Below are 20,001 nucleotides of genomic sequence, written 5' to 3'. Positions count from 1 at the left end.
TTGGGTTTTTTCTTTTTCTATGTTCTATCATAAATCCTTAGTGTGTAGGTAGTGGATGGAAGTCATGGATGCCAGTAACAGCTCTAGACATTATGTCCAAAGAGAAGCAACACTTGTTTTGGTGCAAGAGTGTTGTGTTTGGTGGTGTGTGGGTGGTCCGAGCTATGAAGGCAACATTTTTGTGTGAAGTAAGTATGCAAGATTTGAATATTTTAGAACATTATTTTAACATGGTTCAGTGGTTTCTGTTGGATTTTATTCAAGGACCTAGATTTGTGCTCAAAGGTTCCAGGTGAACCAGAACATCCTAATTATACAGTGTATTAATTTTCTTGCTAGGTTGTCCAAGTATGTAACTATTCTTTTCTTTCATTCTGTTGTAATGGTTAGACAATGTATGGTTTTGTTTAGGTTTATTTTTTCTAAATGCAAATCCTAGCCGACATTGACAAGATAGAAAATAGAGAAAATTTATTTTGAAAGGATATTCTTGCATAAAATTTTAATTGAACTTTGGATGCGTAAACATTGCATTTTACCGCTTTTCCCATTTTTGCTAGCTCCTACCATTGTACTTATTGTTGTTTTAAAACTTGTTTCTTTAATGAATAATCTTCGCTATAATTTTTGACAAAACCTATTTAGCCTTGATTATTAAATTTGTGTGTGTGTGTGTGTGTATATATATATATATATATATATATATATATCGATAAACGGCCTAGGGCCTTGATGAATTTTATTAATTAAAAGAAAAGATTACAATAGCTTAATTCCGTTAAAACGGGCACTGGTAGGAAAGAACGAAAAATAAAATCTCTAGTCTAGCCTAGGACAGATGTCCTATATTATTACATTTTTAAAAGGGCATACCCCAATGAACTTGTATTTTAAAAAATAGATTACAATCAAAACATGGGCATACCCCTGATGAGTTACATTGTTTTAGTGTATTTTAACATAACTTCTGACAAATAATGCAAATTTATTCGTCAATCCACCTGCTAGCTGACCAATCTTCCTAACTAAGAGATTCCTTCTTTCAATCTTGTCACTTGAAGAGGTTAGTCAATCATATTGAGAAAATAAACCATCCAACCATGGACTTTGGAGAGATTATGATTAATAATTTAAGAGCTAATAGTTAATATTCATAAAAATAATTCAAAACAGGAGAATAATCCTTAATTATTTTAATGAAGAATGCCATCAAAATAAATACTAAGATCCTACTATATGGCTAAACCAAAAGAACTTAAAAGAACACATAGTAAATTATAAGCTTTGATTATAAATCCTGCTCTCTATAAAGCCTAAAATAAAGATATCGACTACGACCAAAATATCTGAACAAAGAGAACAACAAACAACATTCATACCAACGAAGTCATAAAATATCAACATGACAAGGGGTACTATGAAACATCTCCATAAAGATTAACTAAGAAAGCCACTCGATGAAGCATCTATGCAACAATCAAAGAGTGACAAAGAAAAATAATCACCATAAAACATGAAGCCATTAAAACCCTGGAGATGCGAAGATCGATCCTAGACAAATTATCGGTCTACTAATGCTCTTAGAAATGGAGATAATAAGAAACTGCTCAAATCAATTAAAAATTTTGTTAAATTTTATTGAAACAAGATAGAGAATAGGCTCCCCACATCATCAGTTTGACATGACAAAATGCTAGTCAATATGAAATTTATTATTAAAAGGGGGAGCCAAGAATGTAGTAGGCTAGAGTACTATTAAACAAACACATATAGCCTAGTTTTAATCTACAGGAGAGGCTACATATATCCTGGGAACTACAAAATATATCCAATAACGAATTCCTGAATAAATCTAAAACTATCTTTAATTAAACATGGAAAGCAAACGAGCTGAGAAACAAAGCTAGTCTTGAGAATCAAGACAAACCCAAATTTGATTGTTCATTAAACTCCAGAGTTGCTCCTGACAACTAAAAATGTAGAATGAGAGAAAATTCCTAGTCATAATAGCCTCCAGTCTAGATGAAACCATTCTAAGTGGAAATGCAAGGCAACCTTGGCAAACCCAGGCCACACCACAGCATAAATGAATCCATATTAAGGAGACTGAATATATCCTTCTTTAATTCAAATATAAATTAAAATAGAGCTTAAATTTGAACTAGAAGAAAATAGAGATCCGAGCCAAATTAAGAAACCCTACTTAAGATTAATGCATCTGTTCAAAGATGTTCAACCATAGCTAATTTAGCTAAAAATTTGAAAACCTTATAAACATCCAAAAGTAAACAGTAACCATAGAGGAGAAAGTAGAGAATAAACACAAAAATAGAGTACTAAATATATAATTTTATTCACATATTAAAGAGAGTCTTAGGGTTTTAGACGTATGAAATAGGATCTACATACAAAGATCTTAAACATGGAAAACTATGGAAGTGCTAATGAGTTTAGGAAATTACAAAACCAAAATCTATGATGCATTATAAATCGACCCAAAATACTAACCCTAAACAGAAAAAACCATCAATCATGCCAAGCCCCTTCCTCGCTTCTAGTAAACCATGATCACTTCTGGGATATTATCAGGCTATTCCACATAGTAAATAGGAGGAAACTCAAAGTCCACCTTGGCTCTGGTAGTTTTCTCTGCATTCATAGTGCAAAAGTCGAGGTCATCGAGGTTATCGAATGTCACACCTGGTTGGATATAAGCATTGAAGATGTGAAGATAGTTGGTAAGCCAATCCTTACTTTCATCAGCAATAATCCCTTGCCATCGAAGAAGAAAATGGAGGTTGGCCTCCATTTTAGGCCATTCACAATGGAATGCTAGGCCTTCGCGAATTACCAAGGAAGGACAACGAAAAGCAGTTTCCAAGTTCGAATGACCCATGAGTAGCTTCATGTATTTTTTTGGTAGCAAAATTCTGAACTTTCCATCGATATTATGCATTGCTTGTTCCACACCCTTGCGCCAGGTTAGAACAAAAAGATCACGACATAATCTGATAATATCTCCCACCTCCACTTTGGCTCAAACCAAACAACCAATGAAAGACCCAATGATATCACTATTGGTCTGCCAAGTGTACTAGTAATCGAATACTCCTTCCCCTAAAGCTTGGCTAATTACAATTCGAGACATATCATCCACTGGGTAAAGGATTCTATTCCACCTCTCAAGTTTTACTAAGCCACATAATGCCATGGTTCGGCTTTCAGAGGCATAAAATAGGTAAATGTTTGAATACATTCTTTGTGGGAGGGTGGAAAATGAAGAGGGCTGAAAATGATGCCCAGAATAGGAGCTGGAATCATCTAGATGCAACCAGAAGTACTACTGGCATGATGCCATCCGGGGGAAACCATGAGGTGTCACTTAATTGCAGAAAATTGTGTCATAGGTGAATCCCTAAAATGGGTCATAATTACTCGACACTCAGAAAGGTCTAAATTGCTAAGACGATCTACCTAATGATGATACTAACGGGAGAATAGAACACGATTAAATATACTAAGAAGAGAGTACTACCGAAGCTAGCCAAGATTAAGTAAAGATTACAGAGGGAAAATAACATTAACATAGCGTACTAATAAGGCTATAGTAAATATGCATACTAAGAGATAGATATACTAATATAATTATAAAGTCTAGTAAAGTAAAATGAATAGATACAAACCATAGGATAAAATAATACTATAGAATCTAAGCACAAGAGAAATTAAATAGACTGAGATGCACCATCATTGAATAGCAAGGAGTTGACTCCATCCGCCCCAAAATTTGCTAATTGGTCTGCTATTTGATTGCCTTCCTTATAGATGTGGCAGATCCTGTAATCTTTGAGCTTATCAATTAAGACAAGGACCTCCTCCAATTGAGAATTGAGAACCCAATTAGGAGTAGAGCATTTTCTGATAGCATTTAAGACAATTTGGGAGTCTCCTTCAATGATGACTTTATTTAAGTTAAGCATGAGACATAGTTGAAGATCATGATAAAGAGCTTCAAGCTCCGCTAGGTTGTTAGAAGTAGGTTTGATCAACATAGCTTTTTTTGCTATCCAACACCCAGCTTCATCATTAATGATACATCCAATACTAGCTATACCAGGATTACCATGAGCAGCTCCGTCAAAATTTAATTTGACTCAACCAGCTAGCAGTGGCTCCCATCTGCAATTTTCCCTAGCCTCTTTACTCTTCTTCATATAAAACAGGAGAGGATTGATCAAATTTGACCAATGCTTCTTCATTTTCCCATCCCAACTTGAGAAGGATCCTTCTTCTAACCGAATATTCCTAAGGTAAGAGTTAGAGGTGTCCACAATACTAGCTTCTATTTTGGTAATTAGTTCTTCAGGTTTGAATTTCAAATTGTGAAAAATGTGACGGTTCCTTTCCTTCCAGATTTCCCAAATCACAATAGATGGAGAGATATTCCAAAGTTTTCTATAAACACCCTTAAACAAAGCCATGGGCCAACCTTTAAGAAGGTCAGATAGAGACTTTTGGAAAGGGGTAGACCAACCCAGCATGTGCCTGAGCCATTCCCAACAATATTGGAAAAATGGGCAATTAAATAGAATGTGATCCGCATCTTCAAAGTTTTTCTTACAGAGTGCACATCTAGATGGCCCCTGAATACCGAATTTGTATAGCCTATCCATAGTTAAGATCCTATTTTGGGTAGCTAACCATAAAAAGAAATTGACTTTTGGAAAGCAAGACGAATCCCAACAAAGTTTTAGTGGAATATCCATTGATTCCAAATCTTGAGAATCTAAAATAACCCTATAGCCATCTTTAACATTATATTTACCATCCTTAGATGCTACCCAAATTAATACATCACTTTTCTCTGTTTGCTTAAGTTTTCTTTCTCTAAGTAATTTTTTGCGAGCATTCACTGACTCAACATCCAGGCCTAGACCATCAAGAGATATCCATGTCCATTTGGGAATCCTGTCTATATACTCCAGAGTCTTATAATCCCTAATTTTGTTACCCCATAAGTTGATAAGCTTGTTTTTGAAGTCCACTAGAATATTGTTTTGGAGAAGGGGGGGATTTCCATCCCAGGAATCCTCCTAGAAGAGGGCCTCCTCACCCTTACCAACATCCCAAGTTAAGTATTTGCAAATTAGATGACGACATCTGATCATGAAATTCCAACTTTCGGATCCCCTGGGAGGATTAATAACTCTGAATATTGAGAGGCGATCATTCGCTCTCAGATATTTATTGTAAATAATCTTAGCCCATTTATGATCTCTATCCTGATAGAGACGCCAAATAAGTTTCACCCCAAGGGCAGCATTTTTCCATTGTAGCTTTTTGATCCCTAAACCACCCATTTCCTTGGGTTTACATATGCTTTCCCATTTAATGAGAGCTAATTTCTTTTCTTCTTCATAGTCTCTCCATAGAAAATTACGCATTTTTTATTCAAGCTTATGGAGATACTGTTTGGAAAGAGGAAGACAAGAAAGAGGGAAGGTGGGAATAGTAGAAAGAACTAATCGAATCTTAGTACATTTACCAGCCTTTGTAAGCCATTTATTCTTCCAATAGCTAAGTTTATTATCCAGTTTTTCCAAAGTGTTTCATTAAACCTTGCTTGATTTAGTACCTTTCTTGAGAGTGATACCAAGGTATTTGCAAGGAAAAGAACCTTTTTTATAGCCCATTAACTTGCATATTTTTTGCTCTAAATCTAGATTAGTGTTGATGAAGAAATTTTTAGATTTGAGCTCATTGACTTTCTGACCAGAGGCTTCCATTTACAATTTTATGATGTTTTTTAAGCAAAGAGCCTCTTGAACCGAACTTTTTTCGGGTAGTATAGTGTCATCAATAAATTGTTAATGAGTGATGTTTGGCATGTTATTAGTGATCGTGACTCCTGAGATCCTTTTCTTGTTATACGCATCTGACACTGCTCTCCCAAATGCTTTTGCCATAATGATGTAGAGAGAGGGAGATAATGAATCTCCTTGTCAGATGCCCCTAGATGTATCAAAAAAACCTTTTGGTGACCCGTTGATGAGAATGGATATCTTAGGGGTTGATATAAATTTGAAAATGAGGTTGATCCATCGATGAGAAAACTGTAAGGCTTCCAAAATCTTACATAGGAATCTCCAGTCAACCATATCATAAGCTTTTTGGATATCCAATTTCATGAACATGCATGCTACTTTATTTGAGGATGCAAAATGAATGGTTTCTTGGATGGTAATAATACCATCAAGAATAGATCTACCCAGCATAAATCATGTTTGTTCCTCTGAGACTATTTTCGGGAGGATACTTTTAAGTCTATTCGCTAAGACCTTGGAGAAAACTTTGTAAATGATATTAGAAAGGGCAATAGGCCTATAATCACCTGGGGTCTCGACGTCAGACTTTTTGGGAATCAGTGTAATAAAAGAATGGTTAATTTCAACAAGAAGAGAGCCCCCATTTCTAGATGCTTCAATAGCTTTCCATAAATCAACCCCTAAAATATCCTAGCATTTTTGAAAGAAAAATGCTTGGAATCCATCTGGACCTGGGGATTTATCTGGATTCATTTAAAAAATAACCTTTTTCACTTCTTCCAAGGTTATGGGTTTATTTAAACTCTTATTATCTTCATTGGAAACAATTCTTGGAATAACTTTTAAAAGATTATCTTGTGCTAATTTATTCGATCCTTCGTGGTTGTTTAAAATATTCTGGAAATGTTTGACAAAAGTATCTGCAATCTCACTAGGTTTATTGGTTAAAATACTTGACTGATTCTTGACACATGTAATTCTGCTCTTAGATTTATTATATAGGGTGGAATTATGAAAAAATTTAGTGCTATGATCCCCTTCAACTAGCCATCTTTCTCGAGATTTTTGTCTCTAAAATGTTTCCTCTTTGGATAGGATATCTTCTTGCCTAGCTAACAGATCCCTTTTCTAATAGATAACTCTCATTATTCGTGCCTTTACTAATTACTTCAGCATTTAAATCTTTCAATTGTTTCTCTATGTCCAATTTTTCTTTGAAGATGTTATTAAAATGTTCCTTATTCCATCATGGAATATGTTCTTTAAGCATTTTCAGTTTGGTAATAAAAACAAACATTTTAGACCCTTCACAAATATCTTGAGCCCGCCACTCTTTGATATTATTAAGAAAGTGCGGGTCTAAGAACCACATTTTCTCACATTTAAATAGGTTAATAGCTGGCTTGTGAGGCTCAATGAACTCAAATCTAATTGGAAGATGATCAAACTGAGCTATTGGCAGAATAGACGACTGAAAGTTCAAATTGCTAACATCCAGTTCACCCTTTAACAAGAACCTATCTAGTTTTTTTGCAATATAAGCAAAGTCCTTTCTTCTATTGTTCCATGTATATATTCCATTATTAATAGGGGTGTCAATCAACTTATGTGACACACACCACTCTTTAAAGTCTTTGGAAGCTTGTGATAATACTTGGGTACCTCCTATTTTTTCATCAATATTTAAGATTGTGTTAAAATCACTTCCTAAGACAAAAAAATGGTCCTTAAATCTATTCATAAAAGATCCCATGTCTTTCCAAACTAGTTTTTTACCAGCATTGCTTATTGGTCCATAAATATTAATGATAATAAAGTTGAGATCTGATTTTAAACTTTGTACATTGCCGCTAATCCAATTACTACTTTTTAAAATGTTAATGCTAACCTTTCTGGGATCCCATAAAATACGTAAGCCCCCGGAAGCCCCTATTGATTCTTGAAAAATAGAACTCCATATTCCTAGTGTCTTATTTATTTTAACTTCTTATAAGTTATTTAATTTAGTTTCCTGAATTAAAACAATGTTAGAATCAAAAGCTTTGAGGTTATGTTTTCATAACCTCTTTTAGCTAGGGGCATTTAGACCCCTAGCATTCCAAGTAGTGATCTTCATACCTGCTCAGGAAGGCTCTTCCCCTTCCCAATGTTGAATATTTGGTCAATCTTTTGCTACTCTCTACTCTAACCATCAACTTCTCTTAGTTCCTTTAGTGACCTTCTCCCTCGCTTGCCTCTTAATTTGCCACATTTAGGAGATTTGATCCCTTCTTGATTCATGAAGATTCATAGCTGATATAGATTAGATTCCTCTATCTGAATTGTAACTTATTTCTTTGTTGTATTCTTTTCAACTTCATCCTTCCTAGATTATGTAAGACTTTGATTCACCATGGATTGCTGTTCTGACTCAATACCAAGTCCCACTTTATTGTCCATACTGATGTCACTGCCCTTTTTCTCCATTTCTGAACCAAACATTGTCATCTAAGCTTTCCTTACTGAATAATCTTCTTGTTCAATCATTATAATGTCTTTCCTGAGATCTTCACAGGTGTAGTTGTTCCCACCTAGTTTGAGTATTCTCTTAATAAGTTCTTCTTTATGAGCATCCATGCTTTTTTCTATATTATCAAGGCAGAACACTTGGATTAATTCATCAAAGAGTTTATTGAGGGTGGTTTGTTTTGATTCTAATATGCTCTCATTATCAATTACTAGATCCAGAATGCTTTCCTTGTTCAAGAACTCATGTAGTTCCTTTACTAGCATCTTGTTTCTATCCCTATTCTGATCCATGTTGTAGGGAGTAAAAGGGAAGCTAATAGTGGTGGAAGGGGTCTGCCAAAATTTATTTTTTGTAACCGGAGAAACCCTAATGCTTTCTGACACCTGTGGTTGATTAATTATCGGTATATTTGCATCTTGTAGAGCATTATTTTCCTCTTCCCTATCCTTGATGGGGTTGAATAGCATAGCATTCTCAATTTCCTCTATATTTCCATCTTGATTGTCTACAATTTCATCTTCTTGTTGAATTTCTGAGATCAGTACTTGAGTGTCAACTTCACATGTGCACCTACTCTTTAGTTCTACATCATTTAGAATTTCTTCTAGCTTCTTATGCTTTGCTGATGTGGTAGCGGGTAATCTCTCCCCTCTTTCTGAATCTGCCTGTTGATCCCTTGAAGATTGATCTTTTCTGTCCAAGATCTTCTTTCTTTTGCTTTTTTATCCTTCTTTCTTTGCCTTCTATTATCCATAATGATGCTATGAAGTCTAGGTTTTCTGTTTGGTTTAGGAGATTTCTCCTTATCCCCACCAATAATCTCTTGTCTAGGAGCTTCTTCTGGATGTAAAAAGGAGTGACCACTACTTGAATGATTGATCTTTTCTGGCTACGGATCTCTTTTTCCAGATATTAAAGGGCTTCCTTGCAAACCCTCTATCTTATGCCGAATAATATAATTCTCCTCTTCCAAAATGTCTTTTGGCATAACTAAATTATGGTCATCATTGCAATCAAGACTTTCTTGTTTCATCCTGAGTCTCCTTCTTCTAATTAGAGGTAAGGACCTATTAAGGTCTGAATTTTTTGATGCCATGTTGAAGGAATGCCTTCTCTCATCATCAAGTTTGATAATATCTAATATTCTACCCTCATACTTATGAAATGTTAAGCTATATGTAGATCTATTTGTAATGAGTTTTATTGGTTTGAGATCTATTTTATTAATTTGGAAATTGATTAAGAGTCTAACATCATTGTTTGTTTCATATGCCAAATCCAAACCAATGAGATTACCTAATGATCTACCAATCCTTTTTAAAATACCTATGTGTTTTAGCTCTGGAGGAAGTGATTTAACTACAAACCATGTTGGAATAGTAAACTGAAAATTACCTTCATCACAATTCAGAATCCAATAAAAAAAGAAAACAGCATGCCCTCTAAACATATAGTTAGAAAATGTAAGCAATTCTTTTTTAACCAATTCATCACAGCAATGGATAAAAAGAGTTCTATCAGAGTACTTCGAAATACATACCTAGGAGCCACAGAAATCCTCGAGCCAATCAGTCAATTTGTGCAGGTCTACGATGGGGCCATTCCAAAAGGTGAAGAGACCTACCTCTTGGCATTCTTCCCATTGATCCTCACTATCTTGATTGTTGATTATGAGGACCATGTCTTCCTTTTCCTTCATGGAAGGATTGAGGGTTTGCACAAGGATGGGATTCGAATGAAGGTGCTTTGTTTCTCTATAATGAGGGGGAATGTAAGTGGAGGGGGATAATTGTGGAGGCCGAATCAGAGAGTGGGGTGAAACATCTATGAACAAAGGGGAGGCAAAACCCTCTTGCCCTAGAAATAGAGGTTCCAGGCTAGGGCTAGCATATTTGGTAGAATTAAAAAAAAAGATCTGCTTATCCAGACTAGAAACCGAGTGGATTTTGGTTAGGGAGCTATCCCTACCTATATCATACAGTTCTCGGATATTGCCACATGCCCACTTCCCCTTATCCTTAGTTTGCACATCTGCCAAAATAGTGAATTGATTAGAGGTGGAGACCCCCTCTTTTCCCGAGAAGCTTGAAGCCTTTTTCCTTTTTAGGGATTGAGTGTTTTGCCATCTCTTGGATGAAAGTCTGGAAGCCTACATGTGTTTATGCGGATGGATCTCTGCATTGATCGTTTGCAAATTTTGCAAATTTTGTATGCCTTCGTCTGCTCGCCATTTTTTTCATATTAATATTCCTACAAAATTAATAAATTAGTATCTATATTTACCATGAACAAAACAACATTTTTCTTATGAGCATTTAGAGTGCTCCGACTTAAAATAATTATTTTTGCCACCTCTATATCTTTCAAACTCTTTATTTTATCAATATCATCCTTTATCTCTATCTTGTGGTGGATCAAAGATATGGAATTCAATGACTTAATGATCCACTAAATACTGACTATGAATCACTCGATTGTCAGTTTCTTCATTTTCTCAAAATAGTTATGCAAAATCACAAATTTTTCTAGATTATGTTTTTCAAAATACATGATTTCCACAGTCACTCTTAATAAAAGTAATGTGAATTTTAATATAATTCCTCATATTTATGTGGTTGCATCTATTTGGTGTTTAATAACTCTTTTGAATGTTAAGACTATCTATACATCCAATTATTGCCTATTGTGAAAATGACAAATATTTGTATGTAGGTTTTTGCTTCAATAGAAAAGTTATTCTAAAAATTAACAAATGTTCTATGTGTGTATGATGCTAATTTTTTTGGTTTAGTCATTTCCTAGAAACCGTAGCAAATGATACATGTCTAGTATGCTACACCTTTAGGATTTTAACTATCCTAAAGACATTGCTAATAGAGGTTGAACCTAGTGATTTAATTTCAAAAAAATGAAAGATGTTCCTTTTTTGGTAGGAAGTTATTTCTTCTAGCTACAAAGTGGAACTTCTAAATAGGAAATAAATAATAAGTTTAATTTTGTCAACTATAAAAAATGTCTTGAAATGGCTACAAATTGTAAGAATGTATATGTCATGGTTATGAGGTCATTAAAGTTTTCCTTATTCTTCTTTTGATTATTTTTCTCACACTGAGTGGTTTGATGAAACTTTCTTTTTAAAAATAACAATTAACAATATAATAGATTACTGTCATTCTCAAGTTGTATTTACATTTAACCATATATAATTCCTTCCATTTGAAATAAATATAAAATATTTTGGAGATTCATCTCTATCAGTCTAAAGAAGGTATGTCTCCCTTGAAACTTCAGCCAAAACTATCTAAATCTTATAGATTCAACTCAATCTTTTGATAAGGGCTATGTAGTTTTTACTATGAGTACATTTACATTACAATGACTTTAAATTCATTCTTATTTTCCTATCCATTGCTACTCATGATAGTATCATGTTTCAACCTTTCATGAAAATTTGTTATCAAAGGATACCATATCGTGCTTGAAACATACAAATTCTTCACAAATATTGTAAAATTATGACAAACGACAATGCTTTTGTCGAACATGGAGGTAGCACTTTCTCCATATAAGACTGACTAACATGGAATGACCCCTCTTTATATTGCCTTTTGCCAAATTTGATTTAAACTATGTTAACACTTGCAACTATGTTAAACTAATGTACTTGTAAGAACAATATTTTTTTTTCCATGGACGTAGTTGTGGATATAACAATGAGAGCACTTATATAGTTATGTTATTCACTACTAAAAGGCTTTTTTTTTGGTCAAGTAGATGGATCTATTCCTGTTCATATACCTTCTATAAATTGTAGGAGTACCCAGTTTATAGAGTCTCTGAAGTTTTTTTTGAGCCATATATATATATATATATATATATATATATATATATATATATATATATATATATATATAATGTCCATTTGATCCAGGTGGATCTTGAAGACCTCAAAGATTTAACCCACTCAGAATCTCCCAAGATTGACATCAATGCAAAGCATGATGAAACGTTCCTGTACCAACTTCAAACATGTCAAAATGAGTCTATTTGCTTAAGATATGCTCGGTCAAAGTTCAGGTCAAATTTGCGAACTAGAGGTTGCCTTATAAAAGAGAGGTGAAATTTGATCATCTCAAAAGTGGTCAACAATGATTTCAAATTAAAGAGCTCGTCGAGAGCTTTCCAACAATGTTCATTTCATTGAAAATAGAGTTTATATGTGAAAGTTATGGTCGTTTGAAATTGGAGGAAAACTACAAGTTTTGATGATGTCATCATCTTCATTTCATGCTCTTAATAATATAACAACTTTTAAAACAACATATACTCCTAAATATAATATATAATTAATAAGAACCATATATTATTATGATTGTTATTTTACAAAAAAGGGGATATTTATTTGTTAAGGGGTAAGTTTATTTTGTATTAATTTAAATTACAAAAGCCAAAAGGAGGTTATTTATTTGTTTAGCCTTAATTTTGGATGGGTTACTATATTTTAAAGATTATAATGTAAGCCCAAAATTATAAGTGCCATTACTTTCAAGGATAGTAGTAAAATTGGGAGATTTGGGTCATTTGGTTATTTTAAATAAGGAAAATAGTAATTATATTAGTTATATAGTCTCATACCAAATATAGCCGATATCAAGTATAAAAGGGAAATTATTTTCCCTTGAAGGACAAGACTAGAGAGGAGAAAACTCCAAGGAGAAAGTTCTTGTAAGAAGAGTGTGTATTCTTATTATTTAAATTCTTGGAGTATTATTTTACTCTTGATAAAGAGTTCGAGGGAAGTGAGAGTTTTACTTATAAGTTAGCTAAGTGGTCTCTTGAGAGATAAAAACTTAGTGGGTTCCTTGAGAGAGTTTTCATGAATTTTAAAGTCATCTGTAAAGGTTGAATGACCTTTGAGAGAGAGTTGCAATTTAATTGCTTAGTATTGTAAAAAGTGGCGAAGGAGCTGGGCATGAACAGGTTGCTAGCAAGTTCCTGTCATCGCAGTGTGGAAGCAGGAAGCAAGTTGTAACTCCATGGAAGACCACGATGATTCAAGAGTTTTGCATCATAATAATGGCATTGATCTTGTGAGTTTGTAGATCTGGAGATGTATCTAGAGTCTAGTGAACTTTGAAATCAAATCCTTTGTCTCTTATTCTTTTTGATGCATGCTTATTTCTACTTAGTTATTTTTTGCATTTCTAAATATTATTTGCTCATTTCACAAGCAACATCAGTTACAATTTTTATATTAAATTGGTATCCTAGTGAATCTTAAAATTGTAAGTGATTCATAACAAGGAGTTTACATATCAAGTTTGGTATCAGAGTTAGTCTGACAAGTTGCAGGTTGTGAGATGCTTGGAGAAAATTCAAACAAAGTGAAGCAATATGTCATCACATAAGGAATGTCAGTTTCCTTTTGTCTTTGATCTAGAATTTTACAAGGCCTTCATGGTGATGAAAGCAAATGTTGATAAGATGTATGAGGAGCAAAAGTTTGAAAAAGAAGGCTTCTTGAAGGAAGCTAAAGATGCTAACTCAGTGAAATCTCCTAATTCTTCTTATTCTCATCCTTCTTCTCTTGGTGGTTCTCAGAAACAATCTCAAAATGATGGATTGAGGTTGCTAACCAAGATGGGCAACAAAGGAAAGGGCCCTAGAATTCATGAACAAGGTATGGTTGAACATGTGAAGGTGGAAGCTAGACCTCTCTATGCAATATTGGGGGTTGGTGAAGGAGAATGCTCCCATGCAGTGGATGCAAATAATTCTTTGAAAGAAGAACAATCTGAGGGAGGCAATGATAGATCACCTTCAGGCAATGGTGACACATGCAAGGTGTCCAAGAGAAGAGAGAAGATAGATTCTTCTCAACATGCATGAACCAAGGGTGACCATGAAAGGTATAGAAAGCCAAGTTATTCCAAAGTTTCCTTTGGCAATAAGAAGATTGGCAATCTAGAAAGTTTGTGGTTTAGAAAACCATGCACATTTTGTGGGTTGAATAACCGTAGTGTTGCCAAGCACTAGAAAATAATGGCTATGTACAGTAAGGTCAAGTCAACCAGTAAAAAGATAGTGCATCAAGAACCATCTCCAAATCAAAAGAAAGAGAAGGGAAAAAAAGGTTGGATGTTGAAAATACCTTTCTCTTATTGCAACTAAGGTGGGAATCAAGAAGCTCATTGTTGGAAGCTTCCTTCCGAACTCTATCCAAAGAACACAAGAAGATTGCAGTTGATTCTTCATTGGTGAACATTGGGAAAATGAAGAGGCTCATTTATGTGAGAAAAAATTCTTCTCTTATGTCTACAAAAGTGGAAAAATTAGGTGATCAGAAGCATGGAAATTATGTAGTTGCTTGTAAGCCTAACTATCATGTGTTTCAAAGATCATCAACACCACAACATGAGGATTTGTCATGGAAAACTTATAAAAGGATTAAGAGAATTGTTAGATCATTTTCATTATCATTCTTGCATTTGTTAATGCTACTAATATGTTGCACATAGATAGTAGTTGGGGTAATTAATAATGAAAGATGTGGAAAAATGCAAATGGGTAGAATGTGACTACAATTTTCATAATTATTGTACAACTTTTTGGTGGAGCAGATGCAAAAATGAAATGGACAGATACTAGACAAGTGGGAAGGTGTTTTTCTCACTTAGTATTTAATTAAGAACCTTTTGGAGGTCCAAAGTTCTTTTAGTGGGGAGGAGTGATCCAGGTGGATCTTGAAGACCTCAATAATTTAACCCACTCATAATCTCCCAAGATTGGCATCAATGCATATAGCACGATGAAACATTCCTATCACAACTTGAAGTGCGTTAAAAGGAGTCTATTTGCTCAAGATATACTCAGTCAAAGTTCAAGTCAAATTTGCAAACTAGAGGTTACCTTATAAAAAAAGAGGTGAAATTTGATCATCTCAAAAGTGGTCAACGTGGGTTTCAAATTAAAGAGCTCATCGAGAGCTTTCTAATGATGTCCATTTCGTCGAAAACAAACTTCATATGTGAAAGTTATGTTCATTTGAAATTGGAGGAAAATGCAACTTTTGATGACATCATGACGATGTCACCATCCTCATTTCATGCTCTTAATAATATAACAACTTTTAAAAAAATGTATACTCCTAAATATAATATATGGCTAATAAAAACCATATATTATTATGATTGTTATTTTATAAAAATGAGATATATATTATTATTTGTTAAGGGGTTAGGCACAGGACTCCAATGGAGGGGGCTTGGGCTCTATATTTAAAGAACAAGAGGTCCCATGATTTTTTTTGGAGGGGGCTACAACTTTATTTTGGAATATTTTCCTAAAAATAGGAGCTCCTACTTTTCAGATTTTGTATTTTGAGAGAGTGAAAAATGGGTGGGGCTAGAAATAGCCCCACTAGCTTAGAACAATTTTTGCCATTTCCCACTAATACAGTCCCACCAAAACCATTTAGGAAGAAATAAATTTTTATTTATTTAATCTTTCATACATTCTTGACTATGCGTGTAGAGACATAACAAAAAATTGTACAAAGCCAACACATGAAGACAACATAGGGGTTAGAGACAAATACGGGTACTATTTTTCCATTGACCTACTCTGTAAAAAATGCCAATTTTTTTTTATTTCATTTGTTTTCCATTTAAAAAATGTCTGGATTTTATCAAACAATATATCTTGCAATAGATCTATTTGTTTAAACTATAGGACATTTTATGTTCATGGCTTGTAGGATATTGATGCAATTGGTTCAATGATTTTTGTTATTTTTCATACAATTTAATGGCCCCTCTTCTATTATACCCAAATTCCTCCTTTTCCTCTGCCAAAAGCTAAATAATGAAAGGATGCTATAATGGGAGCCACATAATGTTGTTGATCCTCTCCCACACAAACAACCTAGACCCTTGTGGAATGACCTGTGTTAATGGACAATGCAAGGTTTTAATCTTTGTATGTGTTGAGTTTGAGTCAAAAAAGGGATTTTGGAGTGCATGAAGCTCAACAAGTGGTGAATCAACTTGGGAAATATGAGAGGCATCAAATACGTTCTCATCCCAATCTTTCTGATTTTTGAAAATCATCAACCCACTTTCATCTTCATGCTTGATTCAAATAAATTGCTTGAAGAAGAAGCAGGCCTCATCCTCACTAAACTGCTTAGATTTCATAACATTGTGATAGAGCTCACCCCTTGCTTTATATTCATAAATTTGAAAGATTAAGATAAGTCAATAATCTTATCATAAATTTGAAAGATTAAGCTGATTTAATTCTTCAATTCATGGGACCACCAACTTCATCAAATGTAGGAGCTAAATTTTTTAAAGGAAAATCACATATAAGTTCCATGGGACCACTTCCTTTTAAATGTCCCTAAAAAATCTCAGCCACACCTGCTCTATTTTGAAAGAAGCGAGTGCCCATGGGACCCCAACCTTAGTTTATTTTGTATGGCTTAAAATTATAAAAGCCAAAAGGAGGTTATTTATTTGTTTTGCCTTAATTTTGGATAGGTTACTATATTTCAAAGATTATAATGTAAGCCCAAAATTATAAGGGTCATTATTTTCAAGGATAATAGTAAAATTGAGAGATTTGGGTTATTTAGTTATTTTAAATAAGAAAAATATTAATTATATTGGTTATATGGTTTCAAGCCAAATATAGCCAATATCAAGTATAAAAGGGAAATTATTTTCCTTTAAAGGAAAAGCCTAGAGAGGAGAAAATTCTTGTTAGAAGAGTGTGTATTCTTATTTCTAAAATTCTTGGAGAGTTATTTTACTCTTGATAAAGAGTTTTGGGGAAGTGAGAGTTTTTCTTATAAGTTAGCTAAGTGGTCTCTTGAGAGATAAAAACTTAGTGGGTTCCTTGAGAGAATTTTCATGACTTTTAAAGTCATTTGTAAAGGTTGAATGCTCATTGAGAGAGAGTTACAATTTAATCGCTTAGCATTGTAAAAAGTGGCGAAGGAGTTGGGCATGAACATGTTGCTAGCAAGTTTCTATCATTGTAGTGTGGAAGCGGGAAACAAATTGTAACTCTATAGAAGACCATGGTGATGTGAGAGTTTTGCATCATAATAATGACACCAATCTTATGAGTTTGTAGATTCGGAGATGTAGCTAGAGTCTAGTGAACTGCGAAATCAAATCCTTTATCTCTTATTCTTTTTGATGCGTGTTTATTTCTACTTACTTATTTTTTGCATTTCTAAGTATTATTTGCCTAGTTCACAAGCAACGTTAATTAAAATCTTTATATTAAATATGTATCCCGGTGAATCTTAAAATTATAAGTGATTCATAACAAGGAGTTTACTAATCACCCTTATGTAGACCAAGCCACAACATATTAACATTGGGTGCTTTTTTTTCACCTAATTTGATTGGTCATTTTATGGTGTCAAAAACTGTTAAACCATTTGTTATTAGAAAAATGTATTTATTTCTTTAACATGTGAAGTGGAGAAGTCTATGTACACTATTTATATAATTCTCCTCATCTACAAACATATTTTATTTCTAAAAAAAAATATATATTAAGTTAAACCATCAATTACCTTTATAAATTGAATTTAATAAATGCTAGATATATTTTTTGGGCTATGGGACTAAATGTTAATTTAAATCATGCAATATATTCTATTATGAAAGAAGAGTGGCAATTGGGATCTCTTAAATCATTATTTTTCAATATGTATTAATTTTTTCAAAATCCTATTCATGGACTATTCATTTAAAAAAAAAATTGAAACAAACTTTCATCAAAATTATAATTAAAAACATGCCCTTAAAATTTAGTTAACGTACATTGAGTTGCAATTACTTTTGTTCAAGATTTTATGTATGATTCCATTGACTCCAATGGAGAACATTGTTACAAGCCTTATGAAGGCGTAGAGATGTTACAAACCAAATGGCGGTTGTAATATATTAATGCATCTATACTATTGTCTACATGTATGCACTTTGTCTTATAAATTATATACAAATATTGTATGTACATCTCTTACACTTTCTTTCTTATGACCACTCTTATTATGAATTATTTAGATTTGATGTTGCAATTGTTCCTTGACATAGGTTAGTTACAAATTTTATTCAACTCTCACACATCAATTATGTTATTGTATCAAAAAACAATATTGCAGCATGGTTATTTTGTGGACTGCAAGGGTATGTGTAGGATCATGGTGGGCCAAACTATACCCTTAAGTGGTAGTGCAAAATCAACAAATCAGGTTTATGTCAACTTGACGTGCAATTTTGAACTAGTTATAAAGTTTATATTAAAAAGTTGTAAGAACAAAATCAATAGAAAGTTGAATGTAGTTTCTAAACTACTAGGCCTTATCTAAAAATAATTTAATTTCATCGGTCCAAAATTCATATTTAAATACAATGTTACAGAATTTTAGGACAAAAATAAGATGTAGGTGTATGTCTAAATACCCTAATCATAATTAAATAATAATATTCTTTTATAATATTTTTGATATCAGAAATAGACTCATAGCCAGATGTGATGCATATTTTGCGGTATTTTTATTCCAAATAAAAAATTAATTATGAATTTTCTGCTACAACGTAATCAGGACTATAAAAAGCTTATGTCTGACCACCTTAACTAATTCAAGACATTACAAAATTTAATTTTTATTATTTTTAAACTTGTATTAGGCAAAACATAAAATGTGACACATCTTTCAGATTTCAAAAATATTTTACAGTGTGAAAGTTATAACTATTTTTCAATCAGTATGTAAATCAACATCTTGTAGGTATCTTCGTTTAAAAATTAGTAATAAGTACTTATCATACTAATATCTTGACAACAATTATATCATTGCAAAGCCAAGAATACACTCTACAAACCCTTTTCATTTTAGTGAATTTTGTCAGATTATAAGTCATCAGATATGTCAACAAAGTCTAGAACACCCCTAAACATTGGAAATTCACTTTTTTTGAATTGACTAGGGAGGCTTGGTGATTACCAAGCCTAATTGGATACTCGATATCCTCCCACCCAAATATGTAAAATGAATGACATGAAAAATAGAGGTTGAAGATTGAAAGTTGAGGAAGGGTCATGATTATCCCCTCCATGATCCATGTGATGTCCAAGTCAAGTGTGTTTTTTATTTCTGTGATCCACTTGATTACGAATTGTGATACTTGATATATATAGTTTATAAGATACATATTTATAATATATTATATTAGACATAGTATAAAATATTATATTGTAATATATTTAATTATACATAGTATAATATAAAATATTATAAAATATTATAATATAGTATTATATTATATAAAATTTTAAAATATTATATAATATAATATAATATAATATAGTATATAGGCTATTAAACTCATATTATATATAGGGATAAATGTCTTGATAGACCTATGACCCCTTTTGACACATATCAACAAGTGTAATGTGTCCTTGGGGGTGCTAGGACCCCTAGGGACATATGTCATCAACGAATGTGTCAAAAGGAGTCATAGCTTATCCTATGACCCCTTTCGATACATGTGAGCAAGCACAATGTGTCCCTAGGGGTTCTATGACCCCTAGGAACACAATTCATCACAAAATGTGTCGAAAGGGTTCATAGGTTATCCTATA

Source organism: Cupressus sempervirens, chromosome 10 (assembly GCF_028749045.1).
Source record: "Cupressus sempervirens isolate cs-2001-9-10 chromosome 10, ASM2874904v1, whole genome shotgun sequence".
Lineage (NCBI taxonomy): Eukaryota > Viridiplantae > Streptophyta > Pinopsida > Cupressales > Cupressaceae > Cupressus > Cupressus sempervirens.
This window is presented reverse-complemented; position numbering follows the sequence as displayed.